Below are 6,757 nucleotides of genomic sequence, written 5' to 3'. Positions count from 1 at the left end.
CTACATTGACGAAGCAACAAAAAAAGACCAAGTGCCTTACTGGGGAGAATAAGAAATTCTCTCTGGTCACTCAGTTATATGAGGACTCTGAAGAACTTTTAAAAATGTTTAAACATGCAAATGGAGTACTTATTTCCATAACTGATGTTTACACTGGTTACTGAAACCCACTAGGTAATGGGCTCTGCCAGTCCCTGCACTGTTCTGAGAAGGACTCAGGCTTCCATCCGTTCCTTTCACTCTCAGTGAATCTGGTCTTGAGGTTCTGCTGGAGCAGAATGCTACTTGCAGCAGTTGACTTGATCTGTTTCTGGAATGACCACAAAATTGGGAATACCCAAGTATTCTGAAAATGTTGATTCAAGGTGGAGAGTAAAGGCCGTTTCAGTTACATGAGGCTATTCAGTTTCTCAATTTTATTGACTTTTTTCTGGTTTTTGCTTTTCCGTTGATAACTTTACAATTTCCAAAGTCTTCAAGGTGCATACAGAACTTTAACTCTTTGTATCCCACTCCCTGTGGAATTATTTTCATATATATTATTCTTAGATATGCAAGTACTATAAGTCATTTCCATTATTGCTGTTTTAAGTGGTCAGTTTTCATATCTTTTTACCCCTTTTTGCATTTTCATTTCTCTGTTGGTTTGTGTTTCCATCTGAGATGGCGCTGCTGCGGTCTGAAGACATCCAGTGTTTTAGTGCAGATCCACCTGCAATAAATTCACCGAGTAGAAATACAAGGGTTTTCCTGTGTTGTGCAGTGTTTTCTGGTATGTTTTTGAGTTTCTATTTTTGGATTTTTGGTGTGAACCATTGTTATCTTGCCTTCAAGCATGAAAAATACTTACACTGGCTATACAACTTTTGGATGGCAGAGGGGAAGATTTTCGTGCAGCATGTTTTTAAAATGTCATCCTATTGTATTTCCCTTCCATTGATGTGATGTAAAAGTGGGCTCTGAGTCTGTGGATTCCCCCTTCAAAGGTGGCACAACATTTGTTCACTGCTTTTAAGATTTTCCCTTTGTTTACCTGTGCCAGAAGCTTGACTCCAACGTGCCAAGACGTGGCTTACTTTGTCCTTATCCCACGAGTGCTCACTGGTCTGCTTGAATTTTGTGGTTGTTGTCTTCCACAAAGTCTATGAAATTCTTGGCAATTATTTCCTCCCATTGTGCTTTGTTTCTCATGTTTCTTCTATCTTTATTGTCCCCCAATCACGTATTTTAGAAACACTGAACATTTCTCTTAGGTCCCTTATTCAGCATTCTATTTGTTTTCCTATTTCTTTTTTTCTCTGTGCTTTATTTTTGGATGCTTCTACTGACATGTTTTTTTTTACTTTGCTACTATCTTCTGTCATGTCCAGTGTACTGTTAACCACATTCAGTATTTAATTTCAAATGTTTAGTTTATAGTACTAGAAAAGTGATTTATTTTACTGACCCTAAATTCTGTTGAATTTTCCATTTACTCATTACATTCATCTCTATTTTTTCATATTAATCACAGAAATTGTAAAGTCATTCTCTACTGATTCTAATATTTGGGTCCTTCATGATCACTGGTCACTTTGGTCACTTTTTTCCTTATTGTCTGCATTTCTAGTAATTTTAAAACAAGATGCCACATATTATTGATAAAATTGCAAAGTCTCTGGAGTTTTGCTTTCTCTCCTTCAGTGTTGCTTTTGCAGGCAGTTAAATTACATACAGGTTCCCTTAACTGTTTTGGAGCTTTGGTTTTTTGCGTTGTTTTTAAGATGGAGAGGGAGAGACACAGAAAGAGAGAGGTCTTCCATTCTCTGGTTTACTCCCGCTGCTGGCCACATGGCCAGGGCTGAGCTAAGCCAAAGCCAGGAGCCAGGAGCTTTACCTGGGTCTTCCACATAGGTGCAGTTGCCACAGCATTTAGGCCGTCTTCTGGTACTTTTCCCAGGCCATTAGCAGGGAGCTGGATTGGAAGTGGAGCAGCCAGGATACAAATTGGTGCCCGGATGGCAGGTTAGCATTGCAGGCAGCAGTGCCAGCCCCTGGAGCTTGCATTTTATGGTGGGCATATTTTATTTAAGCTTTCTGTTGTCTATCCCGACTCAAGCTTGGTTCTAACTCACTCCAGGATTTCCACAGCACTGTGCAGCGTCTGAAAGCTTGCCTCTCCAGTTTGCCCACTGCAGCATGCTTGCCTGGAGTCTTGATCTGCGTATGTACAGCCTGAAAGGCACCAGAAGCACTTGCTGAAGTTTGGACAATATCCTCAGAAGAAAACCAGAGGAGTACAGAGCTCGCCTCACAGGTTCTCCCTCATGCATCACAGCCCTGAATTGGTTTCCTTCCATTTTATCAGTTTTATAAGTCATTCAATCATGATTTAAATGGGAGGTCCAACTATATAAAAATATACCTTGGGTACCTTCACAAAAATCTTTAACATGCAGTAATTTGATTTCATCTTATATTTTTAATGAAACTAAGGAATTAGAAAAAGTAATATCCATTTTGAGCCAGTTTTATGAAATAATCACTAAAGGAACTCTGAATAGATGTTAGTTTCCATACTGAAGAGATGGGAATGGCAGATTTAGACATGATCGTCCTTTGAATTCAAATTACAGTCTCAGCCAGCCTCCTTTCATGTGCTTGAATAGCACAGGTACCCAGAGATAACAGATTATTTTCCCATGTAAATTGTTCCTGTGTGTTTTTTGCCTTGGCTGTGATATGTCCAGAAAGCTGCCAGGAGAACATCCCATGAAGTGAGCAACAAGGTTGTCTGGCAAGAGTTGGGACGTGACATCACAGTCCCGTCCTCACTCACTGAGCCAGCATGAGAAGCCCACACCTGCCTGCCTCAGAACTGCTTCCTCTGTGCCAGCAAACAGTGCTCAGCGCGGCACTAACCCCAGTGAGAGACCCACCGCCATGGCCTCTGAGTTCTTCACTATTGTTTAATAATAGTTTTAAACACTACATTGATTTTATATTGGCCTATATTATCCCTGTTTTGTTAATTAAGTGCTCCAAGTTGGAAACATGTTAGTAGGATGCACATCCAACATATTTTGAGTAGAAACAAAAGGTTTCAATTTAAAATTAAATTTTTAGAAAACAAGTGAAAAACCAAGATTTAAGAAGATACTAGTTTAACCTCAGACAGGGTCACACCTAAAACAGCAGTCAAAGAAGAATTCCCATTTCATTGTGTAACAAATATATGCTACATACTCAAAGAAGCAACTCACAGAAATGGCATCGGTTATCCGTGGTAGCAGTGCTAGGTGGATGCTCTCTGCATTATTTTGTAGCTGAAGAAGGAGGCTCAGAGAGGTACTCAGTATGCCCATCATCATAGAATTCATAAGTGAGAGTTGGGATATAAGTAAAAGTCAGACAGGCTCCAAAACTTGTGTCTTTTGACAGCAATGAAACTGAATTGGAAATTTCACTCGTGAGCAGAGTAGGGAACAACCATCTCTCAAAGGTATAACCTGTGTTGCTCCTGATCCTTCTCATTTACAGCTAAAATAAATGTTGGGACTCAGAACATAATCCCCCAAAGGATGGTGTTTTGATTTGCTGAGCATTTTAAACTGGAAGAAACCGGAAGCTGTCAGAAGCAGGTCCCCCTGCTCTGCCGCTGCCCTCCTGTCTCTGACCTGTCTCTTTCCTGGGAAATGAGTCACAGAAATCAGAATTCCTTCTCCCCAACCAGAACCCCCTCTTCCAAGCAAACAAAAAAACTTTGACGATCACTCTTTCCTGCTTCCTTCTCCAGTGAAGACCCTCAGTCTAGAGGGGCCCTGCCTCACACACGTCCACAGGGGCCACAGAGAATCAGAACAGACAAGACTCGCCGAGTGTCTGCTGTTTGTCTCTTACCACTGAGTCCCACAGGTGTGTCCAATCACATTTCCACCCAGCTGCTCACTCGTCCTTGAATCCAAGCATAAAAACAGATAGTTTTCCTGGCTTCAAAGACTCAAAGGTCTTTACTTCTGAAGGCTGCAGATTAATTAACTAAATCTGTCATGATTTTCTCTTTGTTAACTTGTGTTTTGGCATAGGAATATTGACTATGGCCCTTATGGTGGATGAGGAAAGCCATCACACCTTTCTGCCCTACATCAAAATTCAGCTGCACCTGCCAGCATTCTGTGCTCTGTACTCAGCACCCACAGAGGCGAGATGGCGTCCTCATCGCTCCTCTGCGCTCTCCCTCTGTGTCCTAGCTGAACTGTCCATCCTTCTAATGTCACGTGTACCTGTTATATCCTAACCCTTCCATTCAGCATGTGCAGTAGCTCAGTACATACATAAAGAGTGTTTCATTTCATATTTACAATGCTCTGTGAGTGATTTATTAATTAGAAAACAAGTATGTATGGTTTCTTTTTAGAAGTGGTGCATTATCCTAACGCTGTTTTCAGTAGAATTCTCTCGTCTTCCACTGTGTATTGAGCATGTTGTGAGTGTTACGGTCTCAGTAAACCTCACTCTCAGTGGTGTGAAATTGTGCTGGAATAGTGTACTAGAGTTCCCCTAGTATGGTACTAATAGCTGATACTTAGGTTTTTCAAAAACACTCACTGTCAACAATCAAAATAATGCTAGTTAATGTTTATAGTGCATCTTTAACACTAGCAGTATGTGCATAGGTTGAACATATTTCCTGGTCAGACACATGTATAGTGTTAAGGCATCTGATAACTGCTCTTTGGAAATCCTTTTTATTTTCTAAAAATGGTTCCCTGCATTCTCCCTGGCTTTTTTTCTCATCTAAAGTTGACAGATGCTAAGTCACTAATGATTGCACACACTGAGAGCACTTCTCTGTGCCTGTCCCGGTTAGGTCCCATTCCCTATCTTTCCTCTAATTATTGGAACTAAAGAGGAAGGTTGTCCATGCCTTTGCCCCCAGATCATTTTCTTGTCATTGACAATCAATGGTCTTTTATTATTGTTGTTATTATTCTTAATTTGAGAAGCACAGAGAGAGTGAGTGAGTGAGTCCTCCCAACAGTTCACTCTCCAAGTATCACCAGTGGCCACAGGGAGAACTAGGAAAAGGAGGAATCAGGAATTCAATCCAGTACTTGGGTAGCAGGGACCTAACTGCCTGAGCTAGTACCTGCTGCCTTCCAAGTCTGTGTTAGCAGAAAGCTGGAGTCAGGAGCTAGAGATGGGCATCAAACCGAAGCATCCAGTATGGGACACCCGTGTCCTAACTCACCGCTTCACTGCAAGGCCAAGTGCCCATCCCTCAGTGATCTCTTACCTACTATTCTGCTGTCTTCCAAGGCACATAACAAGGAAGCTAGATATGAAGTGGAACAGCCAGGATGCAAACCAGTGTTCATATGGGCTGCTGGCATTGCAAGCAGCAGCTTAACCTGCTGTGCCACTATGCTGTCTCCTATCGTTTTACTTTATCCTTTAATATCATGTTGATTAATCTCTGGGCCTTTGTTGGGTTCCTTCAAAAAAGAATTTAGGGGCAAGGATTATGGCACAGACTGTAACCTGTTGTTTGTGATTCCTTTACCCCATCAGAGTGTCTGGTTCAAGTTCCAGCTACTCTGCTTCTAACTAGCTTCCTGCTAAGGTACCTATGAGACAGCAGATGATGGCTCAAGTACTTGGGTCCCTGCCATCTACATGAGAGACCTTGATGGAATTCCTGGCTCCTGGCTTCAACCTGGCCCAGCTCTGGCTGTTGTGGGCATTTGGGGAGAGAACCTGCAGATGGAAGATCTCTCTCTCTCTCTCTCTCTCTCACTCAACCTTCCAAATGAAATGAACATGGATAAGTACACATTTTAAAAGCAATTTAAATGATAATGCTGTATTCATTAAATGTGTAGACAATGCCTGAGCCCAGAAATTTCTGCTAACATTAATTTGACTGACGCTTGGGTCAAGAATGTTGGGGAAACTTTCATGCCAGGAGTTTGCTTGCCTGTTTGCTTACATCCAGGTAAGTGTCAGAGGCTGCTTTATATTTTATTGCCTTTTTTTTTTTTTTTGACAGGCAGAGTTAGACAGTGAGGGTGAGAGTGAGAGAAAGAGAGAAAGGTCTTCCTTTTCTGTTGGTTCACCCCCCAAATGGCTGCCATGGCCAACGCATTGCAGCTGGTGCGCTGTGCCGATCCAAAGCCAGGAGCCAGGTGCTTCCTCCTGGTCTCCCATGTGGGTGCAGGGACCAGGGACCTGGGCCATCCTCCACTGCACTCCCGGGCCACAGCAGAGAGTTGGATTGGAAGAGGAGCAACCAGGACAGAATTCGGCACCCCGACTGGGACTAGAACCCGGGTGGCGGTGCTGCAGGCGGAGGATTAGCCTAGTGAGCCGCGGCACTGGCCTCTTTTTATTACTTTTAATAAGTAAGTTAAAGGAACTACAAATATTTTAAAAATTGTGTCTTATCTGGATTGAGGAGAAATGGGACAAATGATCTGCTGTAGCGAACAGTAGGAAACAGAACCAGGAAAAACAGAACAGGACCCAGAGGATGAAAATCTAAGTCAGTACCATCTGCACCTGCTACCCTGAAGAGTTCCCCTTATCACTTTCTCTCCAGGTCTGGCCCATGTTGTTAAGGGAATGGTGACATTCCAAAATCACAACTGAAACATTACGACACAGAGATTTCAATAAAATATGTGAAAAGAAACAGAGTTACGAATGAGTATAAAGATCTCCATTTTTTTTTACATTATTTTAGGCCATGTATGGTAATTAGAAGGAAAATATCTGTTGA

General features: G+C 42.1%; 1 long non-coding RNA gene across 1 annotated transcript; it reads left to right on the top strand.

The window, feature by feature from the left end:
- The first annotated feature begins 643 nt into the window (after nucleotides 1–643).
- Nucleotides 644–4,315, top strand: LOC149124768 (uncharacterized). Its single transcript, XR_016213793.1, has 4 exons — nucleotides 644–772; nucleotides 2,120–2,296; nucleotides 3,776–3,894; nucleotides 4,065–4,315. It is a non-coding gene; the product is annotated as an uncharacterized LOC149124768 (long non-coding RNA).
- The last annotated feature ends 2,442 nt before the right edge of the window (nucleotides 4,316–6,757 follow it).

The sequence above is a fragment of the Oryctolagus cuniculus genome, chromosome 9 (genome assembly GCF_051225735.1).
Source record: "Oryctolagus cuniculus isolate XC-2025 breed Fujian yellow rabbit chromosome 9, ASM5122573v1, whole genome shotgun sequence".
Classification (NCBI taxonomy): domain Eukaryota; kingdom Metazoa; phylum Chordata; class Mammalia; order Lagomorpha; family Leporidae; genus Oryctolagus; species Oryctolagus cuniculus.
Note: the sequence above shows the minus strand (reverse complement) of the source record. Positions and strands in the feature narration are given on the sequence as shown.